Source organism: Budorcas taxicolor, chromosome 3 (assembly GCF_023091745.1).
Source record: "Budorcas taxicolor isolate Tak-1 chromosome 3, Takin1.1, whole genome shotgun sequence".
NCBI lineage: Eukaryota > Metazoa > Chordata > Mammalia > Artiodactyla > Bovidae > Budorcas > Budorcas taxicolor.
In genome coordinates this window covers 31,749,609-31,771,357 of record NC_068912.1, presented here as the reverse complement: position 1 = coordinate 31,771,357, position 21,749 = coordinate 31,749,609, and the positions used below count along the sequence as shown (strand labels likewise).

General features: G+C 47.4%; 1 protein-coding gene across 1 annotated transcript in view; it reads right to left on the bottom strand.

The window, feature by feature from the left end:
- Window positions 1–21,749, bottom strand: part of KCND3 (potassium voltage-gated channel subfamily D member 3) — a 212,926-nt gene that overhangs the window by 142,664 nt on the left and 48,513 nt on the right. The gene's annotated exons all lie outside the window — the stretch shown is intronic.

The window sequence follows — 21,749 nt, the reverse complement described above, 5'->3', positions numbered from 1 at the left end:
GGATATGTCACTGAAGCATAATGTTATCTTGGGAAAGTTGTTAAACTTCTCTGTGTCTCAGATTCCTTACCTTTTTTTTTTCAGTTTAATTTTATTTTATATTGGAGTATATATAATGTTGTGTTAGTTTCATGTATACAGCAAAAGTGATTAGTTATACAATTACAATATCCCTTCTTTTTCAGATTCTTTCCCCCTCTAGGTTATTACAGAATATTGAGTAGAGTTCTCTGTGCTATACAAAAGGTCCTTGTTGGTTATCTATTTTATAAATAGCAATGTGTGTATGTTAATCCCAAACTCCTAATTGATCCTTCCTCTCTTTCTCCTTTGGCAACCATAAGTCCTTATCTTTAAAACAAGCATAATGAAGGTACATACTGCCCCTTGTGCTTTCAGCCATAGCAGAGTGACAGCGACCGGATTTACCTTCCTCTCTTAAACAACTAGAAAATCACATAAAATATACAAGTCAAATAATTCCAGACATTGGGCAACAGACGGTACAGGATTCTCTGAGAGAAAGGAACCTAACAGGGGTGGGGTTAGGGCTATAATTTCCCCACCTTACTGCCTGAATGCAATTCTTAGGCTGCAGTCCAGGGAATGGGAACCCAAACAGAGGCCAGTCTCTCAGAGTCTAAGGAAAGTGAGGCAGCTAGTTTTCAGAGCAGAAAGAGCTCTAGAAATATGAAAAGGATCCTCTTAAGTCTTTGGCTAAATACTGACTTGCACATGCAGGGACTCAAACTCCATGAGGCTAGGGAAAGAATCATCACAAAAAACCAGGCCAAACAATTTCCAGCTGAATGGGGCTGGATAGTGTTTGTGTTCCCACGAGTCAGAGTGATCAGACCATTTAATAAATGCACAAGGTGTTGGATAGGTTCCTCAGAAAGTGGTGAGCTCTGGACTCATCCTAAGTGAAGTACAAGTACAAGGGAAAGTCACTCATTCGTGTCTGACTCTTTGTGACCCCATGGGCTATATATACAGTCCATGGAATTCTCCAGACCAGAATACTGGCGTGGGTAGCTTTTCCCTTCTCCAGGGGATCTTCCCAATCCAGGGACTGAAACCAGGTCTCCTGCATTGCAAGTGGATTTTTTATCAGCTGAGCCACAAGGGAAGTTCAAGAATACTGGAGTGGGTAGCCTAGCCCTTCACCAGCAGATCTTCCCAACCCAGGAATCAAACCAGGGTCTCCTGCATTGCAGGCTGATTCTTTCCCAACTGAACTCCTAAGAGAGTTTAAAAACAAGCCTTGGAAGGATAAAACTGATCACAAGTAACTAAACTGCATGCCAGAATAAATTCCAACACCATTTAAAGAACACAAAAGGAAAAGAGAATAATCACCCAATGAAGTAAAACCCACAATGTCTGGAAACTAATAAACAAGCCATTAAAATCCCAGGCAACCAAAAAAGCAGAAAAAATGATCAATAACCAGGAGAAAAACTGATCAGCAGAAAATGACTCAGAAATGGCAGAGATGATGAAATAGCATACAAGAATATTAAAACTACTCTAACAAATATACTGCATATGCTTGGGAATGTTTAAGAAAATGTGAACATGTTGAGGGTAAAATTGGAAGATGACACAATGAAATCCCTAAAAATGAAAAAATACAATACTAAAATGAAAAATATAATTAATGAGATTAACAGCCAAACAGACACATCAGAAAGTCAGTGAGTTTGAAGACATAACAGTAGATATTATCCAAAATAAAGCAAAGAGAGAAAAATGACCAAAAAAGAAAATGAACGTAACATCAGTGACCCATAAGACAACATCAAGTGATCTAACATATGTGTAAATAGAATCCCTCCAGAAAGAAAGGGAGCACAGAAAAAAACATTTGAAGAACAGGTCAAAAAATTTTTAAATGTCATGAAACCTGTAAATTCACTGATCCGAGAGGCTCATTGATCTCACAGCAGAGTACATGTAAAAAACAACAAACAGAAAGACTACACCAAGGCACAGCATAACCACACTGCTGAAAACCAACGATAAAGAGAATAACCAAGGCAAAGTAGCAGACCACTTGTCATGGAGATGCAAACAAGAAGTCAGTGGCAACTGCAAGCACTGAAAAGAAAAACTGTCAACCTGGAATTTTATATTCAGCAAAAATATCCTTCAAAATGAAAGCAGAATAAATACTTTTCAGATTAAAGCCGAGCCAATTCATTGCCAGCAATCCTGCCCGTAAGAAATGTTAAAGGAAGTTCCTCAGGATAAACGAAAATGATACCGGATGGAAATCTGGGTCTGCACAAGGGAATGAAAAGCACTGAGGATAGTAGTTACGTGGGTAAGCTGAAATACATTTCTGCTCATCTTGAAATCTCTCTAAAAATTTTGCCTGTTTAGAGCAAAAATTTTTCACTGTATTATGGAGTTTATAAAGTGTAGAAGTAAAATGTATGGCAATGACATCACAAAGAGTCAGAAAATCAAACACATAGCCATAAGATTCTTCATGCTATATGTGAAGTGGTATATTATTTTAAGATAGACTTTGATAGGTTAAAATCAATAAAATGTATTTATATTTACAATAAAATATATTATAAACCATAAAGCAATCACTAAAAATAAAACAGAGACATGGCTAGTAAACCAGCACTGGAGATGAAATGGAATCATAAAAATATTCAATTAATACATAGTAAGGCAGAGAAAGAAGAAAATAGAAATGAAGTACAGATGGGACAATTAGAAAATAAATAGCAAGATACCATATTGAAATTCAACCAAATCAATAATTACATTAAATAAAAATGGTCTACAAACTTCATTAAAAAACAGAGACTGTCATATTGGATTAAAAAAATCAAGACAATTGTGTGCTGTCTATAAGAAACACAGTCTAAACATGAAGACACAGGTTGGTTAAAGGTAAAGGATAGAAAAAATATACCAAGCAAACACTGATCAAAACAAAACTGGGGTGATGATATCACACAACGTAGACTTTAGAACAAGGACTATTACCACAGATAAAGAGGGATACTTTATAATGATAAAAGAGTAAATTCATCCAAAGGATAGAACAACCCTTCAAAATAGATGATAAAAGCAAAAATTGATACCTAAAAGGTGAACTAGATAAATCCTCTACTGTAATTGGAAATTAAAACATTCTTCTCTCAGTAATTGATAGACAAAGTAAAGAAAGTCAGTAGGGATGTAGAGACTAAATCCCATCTACCTTAATTTAGAACACTCCACCCAATGACAGCACAATACACACTGCCTTCAGATACATGTACATAACTTACCAAGACAGACCATATTCTGGGCCACAAAACAAGTCTCAATATACTGTAAAAGACTGAAGTCATACAAAGTCTTTTCTTTGGCATAATAGAATTAAACTAGAAACTTAAAAAAAGATATCTGGAAAATCTTCAAATATTAGGAGATTAAGCAATACACTTTTAAATAACCCATAGGCCAAAGAAAAAAATCATAAGGGAAATTAGAAAATTCTGAACTGAATAAAAATGAACACAACACACCAAACTTTGTGGTATGCAGTAGCTAAAGCAGTGCTTAGAGGGAAATTTATGGCATTAAATGTTTATGCTAAAAAAAAAAGGAGAGAAAAGTCTCAAATTAATGATCTAAGCTTCCACATAAGAATCTAGAGGGAAAAAAGACAGTTAAAACCAAAGTAAACAGAAAAAAGAAAACAGTAAAGAAAAGAACACAAATCAATGAAATAGAAAACAATTGCAAAAATAGTTTGAATGAAACTAAAAGCTCTGTCTTTACAAAGATGAATATAATTGAAAAACCATCAGACTGATGAGGACTAAAAGAAATCATCAATATTAGGCACAAAAGACTGAACTTTACTATAGCTTCTGCATACTGGAAAAGATAAGAGAATATTATAAATAACTTCCTGCCCCAAAATTCAAACCTTTAGATGAAACAGAGAAATTCCTTGAAAGACATCAACTAACAGATTCTCAAAACTCAGTTAAGAAGAAAAAGTTAACCTGAATAAACTTTTATATCTATTAAATAAATCGAATTCTTAATTTAAAATATTTACACAAATAAAATTTCAGGTACAGATGGCTTCACTGATAAATTCTACCAAACCTTTAGGAAAGAAATAATATCAATTCTATACAAACTCTTCAGTGTAATTCATCATATCAATAGACTAAAAAAGGAAGCCCATATGATCATCTCAATAGATACATAAAGAACTTTTAACATAATACCCATTCATGATTTTTTTAAAACTCTCAGCAAACATCCTCAACTGGGGAAGAAAAAAAAAGCACCTATAAGAAACCTACAGTAACATCATAGTTAACTGTCAAAGACTGGATCCTGGTCTTAATGCGGAAGACTGGATGTCCTTAAACTGGTAACAAGGCAAGGATATCTGCTTTCACCATTTCTATTCAACACTTCATTCAACACTGTATTGAAAGTCCAAGCTACCCAAGGCAAGAACAAGAAATACAAAAGTAACTAAACTGGAAATGAAATAACACTGTCTTTATTCACAGACTGCAGGCTCATCTACATAAAAGTACCCACCTCCTAGGGAAGTTGTCATGATTGAGTTGATCTATGCAGAGTGCTTAGAATAGCTCCTGGCACCTAAGAAATGCTCAGTAAATGTTCACTGTTATTAATTCAAATGATGACAGAGCAGAACTGAGGCCAGATGATGGGGTCTAACCTGTTTGAAGGAGAGGTTGTGAGAAAATGCCTGGTTGCCTCGAAGGCAGCAGACACTCACACACGTGAGGGGCTGGGGAGGTCCCTGCAGGAGAGGGAAGAGAGCAGCCCTCATACTGGTGTTTCTCTTCACAAAGGCCTCTGGGATGCAAAAGTGTTACTTGCTCGGACATGTACAACTCTTTGCCACCCCATGGACCAGCCCACTAGGCTCTGTCTATGGAATTCTCCAGGCAAGAATACTGGAGTGGGTTGCCATTTCCTTCTCCAGGGATCTTCCTGACCCAGGGTTCAAACTGGGGTCTCCTGCATTATAAGCAGACTCTTTACGGTCTGAGCCACTAGGGAAGTTGTGGGATGCGAAGTCTTATCTGATCCTTTAATGACCTTGGGAAGGGACACGGCAGGTGAATTCTCTTCCTCTTAAGGATGAGGGAGCTGAAAACCGAGGTGGAGAAAACATAGAGCCAGACCACTGCACCTCCTTCCTTCCTTTCTGCCTGACAAGTCACATCACAGGGTGCTTTCTTCTGCTGCAGAGGGTGTCTGAATGTTGATAAACCCAGGTGGCATGTTTATGAGAAGGCTGGTCTGGGACACAACAGGTTTACTGGAGTCCTGAGATTGTTTTTCTGTGGATGGGTTATACCCTCAAGATTTTGCCACCTCATGTTAAAATGGTTTTTGCATTTTAAGTGGCTGTGTGTGCAGAGGGCACTACAGGGGAGAGGCAGCTGAAGGGTGAAAAGGGAAACTGTCTAAGGTAGGAGAGATGATCAACCAAATGGGAGCATCTAATGTTGAGCAGCACTAGCCCCCGAGCTGGAGCTCAAAGAATCACTGGACCATAAGGCCCCATTCATTCATTCATCAAAAATTTCCTGAACAGCCCCTAAGTGCGGGCACTGTTTCAGATAGATGCAGGGAAGGGAACAGGAAACAAAAAGCTCCTTTGCCCTCAGGATGCTCACCTTCTAGACGGGGGAGACAGAGAGTAGATGAATGTACAGATAATGAATAAGGTAAGTGTAGGGAATGACAGGGGAGAAGGGCGTAGCAACCCGCTCCAGTACTCTTGCCTGGAGAATCCCACGGACAGAGGAGCCTGGTGAGCTACAGTCCATGGAGTCACAGAGTCAGACACGACTAAAGTGACTTAGCACAGCACAACACTGGGAGTAATAGGTGCTGCTGCTAAGTCACTTCAGTCGTGTCCGACTCTGTGCAACCCCATAGATGGCAGCCCACCAGGCTCCCCCGTCCCTGGGATGCTAGGTGCTACGAATGAATTAAAAGATGGCAATGGGCCAAATACAGGCTGGTGGTGGGCTCACTGGGGGGTGGTGCTCAGGGATGACTTCTCCGAGGATGTGATATTTGCCTGAATGATGGACAAGACCTGAATGAGGAGAAGAGGCAGCCCTGTACAGATCTGGGGAAAACAGAAGCAACTGCCAGAGCAAAGGTCCTGAGGCAAGAATGAGACTGGCGTGTACAAGGACAAGAGAGAGGCCAGAGGGGCCAAAGCCTGGAAAACAAGGGGACATAGGAGGGGATGGGTTAGCAGAGGAGGCAGGGGTCTCATCAGACGAGGTCTGGAAGGCCTCAGTAAAGGTTTAGATTTTATTCCAAGTGTCTCATTTTGTCACTCACCACAGTGGCTCTAATCCTGATTAGACGATGTCCCTGGAGCGGCCTGGGCAAATTGACACATTATCAGATACAGTCTCACAGCTTAAAGTTCTTCTAGTCAAACCTATGCGGGAGTCCCCTTCACCGCAGTCTTGTGGAAGGATTAACCCAGTCAGAGCTGGTACCCTCTGCCTCCTGAGATGGCATCTTTGAACTGTTAGGACACAAATTGATTTGAAACAAGAGCCACCCTTTTCCCTGGAATGTAGGCAGTGTCTGGTTGAATGACACTGTCCTTGAAGGAGCCACCCTGAATGGAAGGTGATGGAGAGAATATTTCAAGGTTCAAAGGAGGTGCTCAGGGTGGGTCTATACCACCACCCCCTCTCTCTGCTTCCTACTCCTTGGGAGCAGGGAGCCGAGAGGACAGCTCTGCCCCCAGGCCACTGGACCAATGCCGACGTGACGCTCCGGGGAGCGCGAGGGAGCAGAGGGCCCTGCCGCCCCTGCCAACTGGGAACTAAAACAGAGGCCTTTGCTCCCCTTCGGTGCTCCATCTGGGAAAGGTCACCTGGACCTGGACTCATAACCGTGGGCAATAACAGGCCCTGGGAAAGGGCAGCACATGCAGCCGCGTGGGCACTATCTGCACTTGCGTCCTGGCTCGGGGTAGAGGTGGGGGGTGGGGAGGGAGACAGGGGCTGGTGAGGGGAGGAGAGGTTGTCTTCCCACTGCCCGACCTCACACATTCCTTCAGCATCTCTGGGAAATAATCACACTCCCCACACCGAAGAAACACAGTCAACAGATTCTGGTTTCCTAGATACGCCAGTGGCTTCTAAAAATAGCCAGGCAATGACAAAGCAAATTGGCATATGGACTGCAAATAATTCCAGTACCAGCTTGCTTGGCAGCACTCGAGCCTACCCGTGCTGGGCGCTCCCTCCTCTTCCCTCTCCTGTTTCTGAAACAGTCTCTGGTTGCTGGACACCCCAGCCCAAGTGTGAGCTGGAGGGGCTGCTGGAGCCCCCCGAGTGGGTCCTGCTTAGGGCTGGTGTGTTCTGCTCGGCAACTCCTACTTGGCTCCCATGCACCGGTGCCCTCTGCCACTCCGTCCTCACACGGAAGATCCACCCCATTCCCACCTGCAGCTGTGTGTGTGCCCCAACCCCCTCCCAGGCAGCAGACCGTTCTGTCTTTGTGACCACATGTGGCTGCCCTGGCACTTCTATCCCAAGGCTCCTCTTCTAGTGGAGAGATCACAGTCTAGACACCCCTGATTCTGACCCCATCCTTCTTCTGGCCCCAGGAGGGAGACTGGAAAGCATCTTCTTATCTAAGCACCTTTATTCCCCAAACCCTGCATGTTGGTGATGCCGACTCATTGCCAGGCCCCACGTTCGCATACCCAGCAGCCAGAATTCCAGGAGGGAAAAGACAGGATCCACGTCCCCAGAAACAAGGGAAAACTAACACGCCTAAGCTCCTGCTCTATGCCACTCTGCTGAGTGCTCTTCACAAGCTGTCTCATTTATTTCTTGTTCAGCCTTTATCATGACTCCACGATGTGAGGAGTCTTATCATCTTCTTATCTCTATTCTTATTCTTAATGCTGTGAACCAGTTGAGGGAAGAGGCTCAGATGGATTGAATAAGTTGCCCAAGGCTACAGCTAAAAAAAATTTCCCTGGTATTTGCTTTTATTTTTTTTAAGACTTCCTTTGTATTACAGCCCTATGGCACAAAGACCTCCATGCGTGCTAAGGCGCTTCAGTCATGTCTGACTCTTTGCGACCCCATGGACCATAGCCTCCCAGCCTCCTCTGTCCATGGGATTCTCCAGGCAAGAATACTGGAGTGGGTTGCCATTCCCTTCTCCAGGGGATCTTCCCAACCCAGGGATTGAACCCACATCTCTTACATCTCCTGCATTGGCAGGCGGGTTCTTTACCACTAGTGCCACTTGGGAAGCCCAAAGGCCCTTCATCCCTACCATTAAAACACAATATCTCCTCAAGATCATTCAAAGGAGCTCAGTGAGGACGAGGCAGCTACCAGCCCCCATCTCACCTGGTTCCAGAGACTCTGATTAAAAAACCATTTACAGAGTTAAGGGCAGGATTACTTGGACCAACAAGGGATGCCGAGGTACCTGGGTACTAGCAATGGCCAGAGGCTGTCACTGTTCCCAGGGCCAAAGGACAGGGGAGCGAGCATGCAGAGCTGAGCCAGGGAGCAGGGGCTGCCTGGCGCATGCACTAATCGTGGAGTGGTGCCCAGAGCGGTGAGGAAGCAAAGGGAATACCCCGGCCTCTCTGTGCTCCCACCTGCAGGCCTCCTGGTCCGGGTAGTAACTTAACTGGATGCCACATGTCAAGGAAGCGTGGGGGGCGGGGAGGTGCAGCCCAGGGCACAGAGCAGGCCGAGAAGGGTGTGGAATCAATCTTTGGGGAACAAACAGAAGCTGCACATGAAAGAACTACTCAGGCCAAACTCAGGCTTGATGCTCAGAGCTCATCAAGCCAGAAAGCAGACAAGGTGGGGAAGTTAGGAGCTGTGTGGACTACAAGGAGAAAAACAAAGAAAAGGATCAGCAGGAGAGCTGGGAAACAGGAACTCTGGTCTGGGTCTCTTTGGATAAACTCCTTCATCTTGCTAATAATTTTAAAATTAGTCATAAAAATCATTTGACTGCAAAAAACTACCATTTAATCCACAGTTTATACCTGGTTCATATTTAATTTATTCATCTCTGTCTCCCTTGGGCCTAGCACAGGCTCTGTTACTTAGTTTATTGAATGAATGAAAGATCTTTCCCGAGGTTGCCCCTATTCATTTGATTCTGAAAATATAACCTCTGCCATGGGACGCGCAGCACTCAGTGCACACACACCACACACCCCTAGTCAATTACAAAGGTGGTGGTTTAGTCATTCAGTTGTGTCCAACTCTTGTGACCCCATGGACTGCAACCCACCAGGTTCCTCTGTCCATGGGATTTTTCAGGCAAGAATATTGGAGTAGGTTGCTATTTCCTTCTCCAAGGAGTCAGTTATGAAGGAATGAACTCTTAATAATAGAGTTCTCATCAACTGATTGTTAGCATAAATCATCCAGGACTTGACATGCATTATCTCATGTAATCCTCCCAACAATGCAGTGAGGTAGGTCATTTTACAGGTGAAGAAACTCAGGCAAGGAAAGCGTGCCAATCCTGTACATTTTGGCCCTCAGATCCATGCCTTGCATCCTGTATCAACTGGTTTCCAGCTGGATTCAGCCGATGGGAGGCCCTGGCAGAAGACTAGAGGGTGAGAGGAAGCCAGGAGTCAGGGTATTTCTCTCCTCCTCCTCTGCTGTGTGCTCCTCAGACAGGGCACCACAACCTCCCTGCCGCTGAAGCCAAGGGCAGGCCTCCCGTACAGCCTCCCTCTAAGAGTGGTGGCTTCCTGATAATCTCCGGTTACCTCTGGCCTAGTCTGGCTCCTCCTTCTCCATCGCCTGGTCACCAGGTCCCTCCATTAAATCCCCCTCTGTTTCCCTGGTTTGAACTTGGGTTCTGATAAGCCAGGTATGGAACACTGTTCAAGGTCACACAGATAGGAGATGGCACAGTTAGAATTCAAGCCCCAGTTTCTGATTAAAATGCTCCTCACCACTCATATCTGCCACATATTAATGAAGAAATCACTTTAGTCTTAACTTCTCACTATACTGAAGTCCAGAGAGGGTGAGTGACTTGCCCAAGGTAACACAGCTGGTTAATGGCAAGGTAAAGATTCAGGGGAGTACATGTCTCCCACATGTTCCCAATGATGTTTTGTGTCTATGGCACCATCAACTCCCTGAAGTGTCCGAGGCCTTGGATAGGAGGAGTTACTGTTTATTTTCAGAGCTGGCGTTTCCTTCTTGCATTAGACCTAAAAGAGCATCCTGGTTTTGCCTCTTTCAGAGCTGTTAGGATGATCAACAGGATAAACCAGGGCTCTGAGCTCCTGGAGAGATAATGCAGATGCCTGAATATAAGGTTTTATGGCGGTGATGATAGTGGGAAAGTGCTGTGGGTAAGTAATGATTTTAAAAATTTTTAAGTTACTGCAACAGCCATGGGTGTTCTGGTCTCAAGGCAGCTGAAAAACTCATTCTGCAGACATTTCTGTCTCCAACTATTTGTTGCCCTGAAGCCCCAGAGTGCTTCTAGGCAGCCCTAATTTGCCGGAGATGAACACAGAGGAGGTGATGCCATTACGAAGCCATGGCCACAGGCGGCATCTTTAATTCATGAGCAGGGTGGCACTGGCAGGAGGAAGGGAAGAGCAGCCTTGAGTCTCTGCCTTGAGGTCAAGTAAAATTGAGATTCCAGCCAGTTCCAGCACAGCTAAGTGGTTTTCAATTTGTGTTTTGAGGAGAGGTGATGTGGTGGTTGGGAGAGGAGAGATTATGCTGACCAACCAGCCCCTCCACCCACCCACTGTGCTAAGAGCTCAGTTGAAGATTCTGCAGCAGTCACTTCGGTACTTCTTTTCATTCATCCAACAAATGTTTACTAAGCGTATGTCGAACACCACTAACAGTGAGTTCTTCTGAGTCAGAAAGTCTAGGTTACTGGCTGCATGATTTTGGCAAAGATACTTAACTTTGTATCTTTATAACAAAGATACTTAAGTATCTCTGTGTCTTTGCGCTGTGCTTAGTCGCTCAGTTGTATCCCACTCTTTGCCACCGACCCCATGGAATGTAGCCCACCAGGCTCCTCTGTCCGTGGGGATTCTCCAGAATACTGGAGTGGGTTGCCATGCCCTCCTCCAGGGGATCTCCCAAACCCAGGGATTGAACCCAGAAAGCTCCTACATTGCAGGCGGATTCTTTACCATCTGAGCCACCAGGGGGATAATAACAGCATTTATCTTATGGACTGTTAGGAGCATTAGTTAAGCTGGAACACACAAGGACTCAAAACAGTATCCAGCAGGCATACAGGAAGAATTTGCTAGATACATTTTGGCTCTGAAGTCAGATCTGGCTGTAAGTTCTGGTTTTAGCTCTTAGAAGCTATGTGGCTTCAGGCAAATTACTTGACCTCTCAGAGCTACAATTTTCTCATCTATAGAGAAGCACAATCCTTGTTTTATATGGAAATTGTGAGGATTCAATGAGATAGCGATGTATTCAATCAATGTTTATTCAGTGTCTCGTCTGTAAGAAACAGAAACAGAGGTAGTGGCCTTACCTTTAAGGCTCACATCTCAGACAGGCACACACTCAGGTCTGATCATCCCCGGAGGAAATAAGGACCAGAAGTCAACAGGCCTGGTTCCAATCAGGCCCTGCCCACAGTAACTAGGTGACCACAAAGAGACTGCCTGGCCTCCCAGCCTCAGTTTCCCCACCGGCAGGATAAGGGGTTAGAATGTATGGCCTCTTGGGCCCCTCACAGCTCAGCCATCCCAAGAATCAAGGCTCCAGGACTCCCCAGACCTCTGGCCCAGAGCCCGTCTTGAGAACCGACATGGCAGCCGGCAGAGAGTGGTCTCACAGGGACAGACGTGGGTGCATGAAGCCAAACCTGACATCAAACACTCAGTGTATGTTCCAAGGTGGCTTTCTGTCTGCTTCCTGGCCCAGCCCAGGCACCACCATCTGATTCCACACCACAGGGCTGAGTCCTTTCAAGTTAGAATGCACCAGCCCTGATCACTCCTCCAGATCGTTCCATATTCCTCCCTCTTTCTGCACCCTGCCCTCCCAGGCTGCCTTCCTCTGATTCTCCAACAAACTCCAGGCGGCCATCCAACTGAAGCTTCCAGGCCAGGACCTTGATGTGTCATCAGCCCTCAGCTGGCATCCGATCTGGGTGGCCAGGTTGGTGGGAGTGTGTGTGTGGGGGGGGGGGGGGGTGGTGGGGGGCGGTGAGAGAGAAAGAGAGTATGTGTGTTTGTGTGACCTTTCCACTTTCATCTCCAGGATTCTAATCTCCGGCAACATAACACCTGGGTCAACATCTTGGAAATGTATTTCTGTACTTCCAGTGAAAGAGGTTGTGCGTGTTTTCTGTGTCAGTGAAAAACCACTGGGGGCCTTAATACCTCCTCGGAAGCTCCGAACTCCTCAGTGGGGATGCAGGGCTTGTTGCGCAGGTGGGTACATGCCTCCTCCTTACTCTGCTCCTCCTTCTGAAGGCAGTGGGGGGCGGAGGTGCTGCTACGAGGACCACTTGGTGGTGCTCGTACCTTCACTGATCTTGTCTCCACATCCTGGGCCACCCCTCATGTCCGGAGTCAGCATGAAAGGTTCAGGTGATGCTTCAGACCTCACAGATGCTTCAGAGCTCTGGGGCTGCGAGGCAGAGGCCCAGAGTTCAGGATTTCAAACCATGGAGGGATTCATGAGCTATTGCTGGGACATGTCCATAGGCAAGGACCACCAGCATAGCCTTAACCAAGCTTCAAGTGGCAGGTGGGAAGTCACTGGAAGTGGTTCCCTGACCACGGAGGGCTGTGCATCCCACCTCCCTCCCTTCGTCCTTCCCTGCTCCCACACCTGTTCCACAAACAGTCACCAAGCCCCAAGTGCCTGGCAGTGAGCCTGGGGCTGCAGAAACAGAGGTGAATAACACAAGCACCTCCCTCTGTGGAGCTGGCTGCCTAGAAGAGAGGATTATGGACATATAAACAAATAATTACAATAGTGCGTGCTAAGTGCTATCATGAAGCAATAAATGTGATGTTCAGGGAGCGTGGAAGATTCCGGGAAACATTAGGCCCTGTGGATCAGTCAGTTAGGATAGGTGGAGACCAGAGTTCAATCAGGCTGTATCGATTGTCCAAAAGCATTGCCAGTTCACACTTCAGCACCAGAGATTTTCCTTTCTGCCTGTTAACATGCGTGTAGGGAACCAAGCCTCTGGCTGGAAGCTCAGCCCTGGGGCTGCTGCCCAGTGGCCCAGTCATCCCAGGAGAGCAGCCAAGGGCCCCCTGTGCTTAGAAAATGTCACCCCGTGAGGACTCTGCCAGCCCAGAGAGCCAGGGCAAGGGTGCCCTCAGACCATCTCAGTTTAGGAGGAAAAGCTGGGATGCCATGGCTCTGAGCTATTTCAGGACACGATGCACTTGAGAAATAACAGCCTGACCTGTCTTGCCCCTGACACAGGCACCCTTGCACCTGACTCTTCAATTTCCCTGGAGGGGAAGACATATTGTTTCTGGCCATGACCCTGAGAGGGATGACAGTATCTTCTTTCCTGATCATTGTCTCCTACTGGGAGAGGAGCCCGGCCCGGCACACACTTGGCACCTGAACACTTCCGAGGCAGAGGTACATGGACGCAGGTCAAGTTTCTTGAAACCGAGATCTTCACCGATCTTGCCTCCACATCCTGGGCCACCCCACATGTCCAGAGTCAGCATGAAAGGTTCGGGTGATGCTTCAGACCTCACATCAAACGCCCCCTTGATTCTGTAGCTGGCTGACTGCTGGGGAACTGGGCAGAGCAAGGAGGGCACTGACCCGCCTCACTCCCCACTTCCAGGGCTGCCCATGCCCCTTGCTACTTAGGTTGTACAAGCCCTTCCCTCGCTGCACTGGCATTTGGCACCCGCAGAACGTGTGCCCACACCATGCCGGATACTGAGATGCGGGGAACAAGAGCAGCTGCACACAGCGTCTCAGCCCTGGCAGTGTTGGCTGGTCGCTCTGCAGGATGAAGCTGTCTCACCCTTCACAGTGGCAGGCTTCAAACTGGGGGTCTCAGTGATGTTCTGGTGCTGAGAAGGGGAGGCTGGAGGGCCCACCTGCTCAAGAAGGGGTACGTCAACCACAGTCAGGAGACCAAATTGCAGGCCCAGGTCCAGCTGGTATAAGGGGCCCCCAGCAGAGAAAACCCCGGCCAGGCCACACCTCCCCTGTCTGGGCTCACCCCACACTCCTCTGACAAGTCAGCTGGCTATGTCACCGGAAGGAGGGGCTAGGCACCGAGTCTTGACTACATGTCTTGATAATAACAGCTGACACACGCCAGGCTTACTCTGTGCAGGGCATGGTGCCGAAAGCTTTTACAGGGGTTAGCTCATTCAAAGCTCACACAGCAGCATGATGAGCTGCTATTACTACCCCTACAGCACAGGGGAGGCACCGAGAGGCTCTGAAGCTCGCTCAAGGTCACTGAGTCAGTAAGTGGGTGGGCCAGGATTTTAGTCCTGGGAATATGAATTCAGACCCTGTGCTCTTACCCATTACATACATTTCTCACTCAGATTCCTCATTTTACACTGGAGACATCACAGTGGCTTTCTTTCTTTTTTTTTTAACCAGCAGTTTTAGTGGTAAATAGGGGAGACTCTGGAGTCAGACACAAGCAGACATAGGTGCTTACTGTGTGACCTTTGGAAGGTCAGTTAACCTCGCTGGGTCTCTGTTTCATCATCTGCAAAAGGGATAGGAACACCTGCCTTAAAGGAAGTAAAAATGGAGCAATGCACTTATTAGTGTACCAGGTCTCTGACCAGTAAGCACTCCCAAAATGTCAACAATTATCATTTCACAAATGTGTTTCCTTAGCTTTACACAGGTGATCTGCCCAATACTTGCTCAGTCACAAGCTACATGACCTTGGGCTAGTGGCTTGGCACTGGTTATCCATCTGTAAGTCCCTGGAGCAGTATGACGCATTCCCCAGCAAACTCAGGCTGGGCCATGGGGAGAAAGCGGCTTCCAGCGGGCCTGGGATTGGAAACATTCTCATGGAGAATCCACATAGTAAACATGTATACACACACACACATATACATGCAAATGCATAAAGATTGTGACATTTCCTGTCTTTTTGTCTAGTTTGGTACCCCTAATGCTCACACCCAGCTCTTCTTAATCCCTCTCCCTGTTTAATTTTTCTCCATGGTACTTAGCACTGATACACTGTGTATTTTATTCACATTTATTAACTATCTCCCCCTCCTGTACTGTAAGCTGTAAGAGGGCAGGGACCTTGCCCATCTTGTTCCCTGCTGGATTGCTAGCTCCTCGGATATGGCCTGACATGTGAGGTGCTCAGTAATGTAAACGTGTGCCCATTGAAAGAAAGGATGAGCGGGAGACATCCAAATCCTGGTCCCTTCTCTCCACCAAGGGCCCCATGTGTCCACTGCTAAGTTGCAGGGAAGACACCCATGTTTATAGAAAAGGCCATAAAAATCGCTAATAAATGGCGTTATTTAGTGCTGACATGTACCCTGCCCTGGGCTGAGCACTTCATGTATTAACTGCATTAAGTCATTTAACCCATATCACAGTCTAACTGTCTCCAGTTTATAGGGCAGAAAAGTGAGGCACAGCTAATTAGGGAATTAAGCTCAAGAGGTCGTTTCAGAACCCATACTCCTCATCTCTTTGCTCCCAAGCCTCCCAAAGTTTCACTGCTAGCTCCTTCTCTCACAGCTCCAACTTCCCTTTCTTTCCATTACTTCGCAGTTGCAAATATCTCACTCAAAGGCGTTTCTAAGCATGCCTTCATTTATTCAAGAGACCTGCTGAAAGTTCTAGGCACCGTTTCAGGCACTGACTCTCCTAATAGAGAAAGGAGTCCCTTCCCACCTGGGCACCCAGAGGCTCTCAGGGTCAATGAGATGTGTTCTTTCTTCTCTCGTCATAAAGTCCAGGGTTTGAAAAGTGTCAGAGCCTCATATTAGAACCTGGGACAGGCAGGGGTGGCTAATAGGGTTTGGCCTGGATATGATCTGAAAAAAAGGAAGTATTTTCCTCATTTGGGATGAAAAGGACAGGGCCTGGACATCCTTCTGCCTGTCTTATCCTTGTCTCCAATTCTAATATCTTCCCTCCTCCCAGCTGATCACAAAAATGCCTTCTTTGCCTAATTATTACATGTACTAATTATTTTCCTTTACACGGCTAGCTTACCATTAATGTCTAATTATTGTGCAACTCTGAAACAATTATGCATACCATTAAGAATGTATTAGGGTAACTCTGCGGTGAATTTTATTTAATGTCAATACCGAATGGTTCTTGCGTGACCCGTCTCCAGTTTGTGGTTCCCATAGCAGAAAGTTCCCTAAGATGAGCTGGGGCAGGGGGACATTAGGGTGGGTCCCACTGCTCTGTGATGGTGCATGAACAATCACGAGAGTCACAGGAGTAGGGGTAGTTGTAAAAGCTACAATCTGCGGAGCAGTTATAAGCCAGACAACAGACATTATTTAGCACTTGATACTAAAGAATCTGTCTGCAATGCAGGAGACCGGGCTCAATCCCTGGGTCAGGAAGATCCCCTGGAGAAGGGAATGGCAACCCACTGCAGTATTCTTGCCTGGAGAATCCCACAGACAGAGAAGCCTGGGGAGCTATAGTCTGTGGGGTCGCAAAGAGTTGGACACGACTGAGTGACTAACACTTTCACTTCTCACTTTTTCACACATTATATTATTTAAACTTCAAGACCTTTCTGTTTTTAAAGATGAGGCAAGTAACACATTTAAGGTCAGACAGCTGGGAAGTGGCAGGTCTGGGTTCAAAACCAGATGTGTGTGGTACAGAGCCTGACCTTTTGTTACCTGCACAGGTGGTAGGCCCAGGGAGAGCCCTGGGGGACCTGGGAAGCCAGCCAGTCTACTCACCTCGTTCTCCCAAAGAGAAACCTGAGTGGGGCAGGGGCTTGGCCAGCCAGGCCAGACCTGGACAAGGCCCCAGTCCTCCCGATGCTCGGCTTTCCCTCTGCTGCTCTAGGAGGAAGGTGCCCTGGAGACAGAAGCGGCCTCTCTGAATCCCGTTCATCACTGGGGCAGATGCAGGCTCACCACTGGATCATCACCCTGGCCAAGAACAGTGTTCGCTCTAATTCTTGAGAGCTGACCTGCTTTAGGAAGTGTTCCGTCTGGAAGGTGCCTGCTCTCCTCCCCTTCCATCTCCTCTCTTCTAAACATGCATCTCTCTTCACTCCATATACTTCCTCAAAAGCAACAAACAGCATTTAGTGAGTACTTACTGCAGGCTGGTTATTACACTAAGAGCTTTATGTCTATTTTCCTGTTTAATTGTCACAGTACCTCTTTGGGATGGAAACTATCATTATCTCCCCATTTTCCCCTAAGGGCCCTGAGGCCCAGAGAGGTTAGGTGGTGCACTCAGTCACACAGCTAGCGATGCTGGTGCACAGACCCAGGGCTAGGTGTACCCGATTCCAAAGCCTGCTCTCTTAGGTCAGCTCACAGCATAATCTCTTAATATCAACCTGCTGGCTGCCAGATTGGCCTTACACTCTTCTTTGCTAGGCAGCCAAAGCAAACAGCCAAGTATTTTGAGCCCAAAGATTCAAAGTGGCTCCAAAGCTGACTTCCTTCCTCTTCCACAGTTTTGGTCTCTGCCAAGAGTATGGACACTTCAGGAACCAGACTAGATTCTAAGAAGTGTTTTTAGAAGACACCTGCAGGTCTCTGCTTCTGGGAACCAGGAGATGGAGCTCCAAAGACCATGAAATGTCTTCTTATTTTTGCCTATTGTTAGAATTATCAACAGGCAGGGAAGAAGAGCAAGGAAACAGCATTCCAATTAGAGTTGGAAGCATTCACAGTTCTAAATAGCACTCCTCAGCTCTCAGGCCTTCTGACCCCTGACCTCAGACCTCAGGCCAGACACCAGGACTTTTCCCATTCCTGCAGTCAGTTCCAACACTTCCGAGGACTCTCCCCTCCTCAGGAGTCGTGGAGGACCGACAGGACGGGCAGTCCTCTACAGTGGGGCTGCATGGGAGCCCACAGGCTGTAGAGGCTGGGTTGAGGGCCTTTTCCCTCTGTCTCCACTGGAGAAGGCTGCTGATTCTGCTCTCCCTCTGGGTCTTGCCTCCAGACCTTGGCATTTCCACCCACAGGCTGGGAAGGGCACAACACTTGATCACCTGCTCTCAGAAACCCATCCCTGAATGGGCATGCTTCCCTCTTTAGGCGAGAGGTCACAGAAGTACTGAGAGCAGGGCTGGAGTGGGATTGTCAGCCAGTGTTGTGCAATGTGGCTGATTCAGTGACAGGTAGGGTCACTTCTTCCCAGTGCGCAGAGGGAGAGAACACGGGTAGACTTGCCAGGGTGAAACGTGGACAGCAGTGCCTATGTTCATTTCTCCCTCTTTCTCTTTTTTCCCTGCCCTCCCCTCATCCACCTATCCATCCATCTATCCAACAAACATACACTGAACGCTTACCAAATGCCAGGCACTGTGCTGGGTACCAGAGATGCAGATATAAATGATACCTCTGCCCTAGGGGAGCAAAAGCTCATCAGAAAAGAGACACAGTGAGCCAGAAATTATAATAGTGCTCTAAGCACTACAGCAGGAATGTTGAGGCCAGACCATGGCGACAAATGGTGGCTTCCAAGGGCCTATGTGACCCAGTCCCTCTTGCCCTCCTGACTTCCCTTCCTCCCTCTCTCTAACCACACTGGCCTCACTGATGGTGCTCAGACAGCCCAGGCCTGGTCCTAATTGCACCTCTGCCCCCTCTGCCTGGAATGTTCCTCCTCCCAGATAACTGCATGGCTCACTCCCCCACTTCTTACTAATTACTGCTTCCTCTCAAGGGGCCTTTCCTGCCTGCCACGTGGAAGCCTGCCAGACCCCTACCTCTCTCCGCCATCTAATCCAACTTTAGTTTCCTCCATCCAGCTCTGACCACCACTTGAATGGATTTTTTTTTTTTTTTTTTGCTTATGTATCTCAAGGTTTTCAACTCTTACTAGAATATAAGCTCCATGAGGGCAAGAATTGTATTCTACTTTTTTTTGGTGACTAGAATAGTGCCCATCACATAGAAGCTCAACAGGTAACAGGTAATTGAATGAATGGCCCAGTGGGAGGGGGTTATGATGCCCAGGTGATGGAGCCCAGGATGCCTGTCTCCTCCCCCTGAGGCTCAGCTGGCTGGGATCCCCCTGCCCTTAAAGATCTCCAAGACAGCCTCTCCCCAAGTACCTTCTCTATTGCACAGACACATGGCATAGTCGGTGCTTAAAGCTCAGCCTTCCTAGAGAGCAGCAGCAGTGAAACCACCCCCAAGCCGGGGAACAGGCTGAGGGGGTCCACTCCCCTATGGCTGGAAAAGGCATGCCATGATTGGCCCAGGGACAAATTCACCGCCCTGACTGAGGCTGAGCTGAGTTCTCACTGTCTGGATGGCACGTGCAGACATGGAGCAGGAAGCCCCCATGGAGAGCAGGCAGCAGGCAGGGGCCAGCTGGGAATACCATTGCTGTAAGGGCAAACTTCTCACAAGAGGGGCGGAATCTTGCTCACAGGCCCCCCTAAACCTCCGGACACTCCCTACACAGCTCTTCCTGGGAGCAATGTCACAGCGGGCTGTAGCAGCTTTCTCTCTCTGGCTTCCAGTGCTGGGGGGTCGGGGGGAGAAGCACGCAGCCTGGGGCCAGGGGAGGAAAGCTCGGCTCACAGACCAGACTGATTCAGAGGAGAGATAACAAGCCTGTGATGGCATCAGGGTTAACAGAGCCTTCTGCGATCTTGGAAACCAACAGGCTCCCGGCAGCTGCATTAAAATCTAAACAGTCTTTCCTGTGGATTTTTCCGATTAATGCAAATTTGTTTTGCTTTGCAAATTGAAAATCAGTTGCAAGCACCTGGTGTAAGAATTCCAGCGGGGAGTGGAGAACCCTGAGAGGAAGCCAAACCATTCCCCAGCCTTGCCCACCCCTGGTCTCTAGGCAGCCAGGCCTCCTCCCAGTTCTCACTGGGTTCCAACCCCCCAGCTCCTCAGTACAGGGCTCTCGTGGAGCAAGACTGACTACACCCCAGTGGCTTCCAGCTGCTGGGACTCCCAGGCCTCTTTCTTTCCTCAACAATGGAGAGTGATAGGTACAATCAGGGAAGTCATTCTAGCCCATTGTAAGCAGCCTGCCTCAGCATCTCCTGGTTGGGGGGGGGGGGGGGTGGGGTGGGAGGGGTGGCACCGTCATTATGATTACCACCGCGGCATTATTTCGTCTTTCAGCAAAGGAACTGGCAGGGTGCCTTGGAGATGCACATCGTGGTTGAAATGGCTCATGTCTGGTGCCTGTCCCAATTGGATGGCTACCTAGCTCAGAGCGAGTGCCTTCTCCCATCGGCACCAGAAAGCAAGGGGAACTATTGGGGTCTCCCAGGGAGAGCAGGGTGACAAGAAAGACGCTGCTGGCATCCCAGAGCTGCCTCTCCCTGCAGAGCCTGGCCCATTGGCTTGCGCCTGGCTACCTGTCATAGCCGAGCTCTGGAGCTGAGCAGACAGGAACAGCCCTCTCCCGCCGGTCCCCTCCTCCCCCAGCCGCACATTGTTCATTCAGCTCTGAGATAAGTCGGGAGGGAGGGCAGTCATGAACGGGCCCCATTATGCTCCCCCTTCCTCTGCTACGCAATTTAAAGGCAGGAGACAGAGAGAAACGCTCTGGAAATCCAAATTAAAATGTATTCCTGCAGCAATCCCGCACCCAATTAAAGTAACCCAGAGCCTATTGTCCTTTGCTAAATTTAGAAAACGCTCAGGTGTGTCTGATCCTACTCTGCACAGATATTTTTAATACAGATTTAATCATATTTTGGGTTAGGAGAAGAAGCTAATTAGGTAGGCAGATTTAGAAAGGCTGCTGGAATGAGGGACAAAGAGAGGTGATTTGATGCAATTCACTGTTTTTTTTTTTTTTAAACAGTGAGTTGTGTTAGGCTTGGGTTTTGGATTCACAGCAGATAAGCTTGAAAGTCAAGGTGTCAACAAACAGGAATGCTCTCCACGTTAGCAGTCAATGGATGCTGGGGCAGGAGGGTGGCGTGAAAAAGGGTCTCTGCTCTCTCTGCCTCCACTGACAGCTGAACCCAAACACATCAGGGGCAGAGGGCCTCCACTGTTTAACGGGGCACCTAAACTGGCATTCTCCATCCATAGGTAGGAAGCACCACTGAGGTTTCTCTGCAGGAAGGCACACGCCAGCAGCTGGGTGAGTGCTAGTGGCAGAGATAACTGAATCAGTGACCAAGCAGATGAGCCTTGAAATCTACCAGCCACACACCTGGGCGAGGGGCTTTGGGCTCCTGCCCACCTTGTTCTGGGGGCCCTTGCCTACCTGCTCTGGTCCTCAGCTGTGGGCTGAGGCACCATCTCCCACCCAGTAAACCGATCTCCACAAAGCATCACAGACTGCACCCAAATGTAACAAAGAAACAAGAGTCTCGGCTTGACTCCATGCTGACTCATCATGGGATCGAGTAAATGATGCAAAAACGCCTCTGAGCCTCAATTTCTCCTCCAGTAACATGGGGTCTGGGGGCTTCTCAGGTGGTGCTAGTGTTAAAGAAACCCCCCTGCCAATGCAGGAGAGGTAAAAGATGAAGGTTTGATCCCTGGGTTGGGA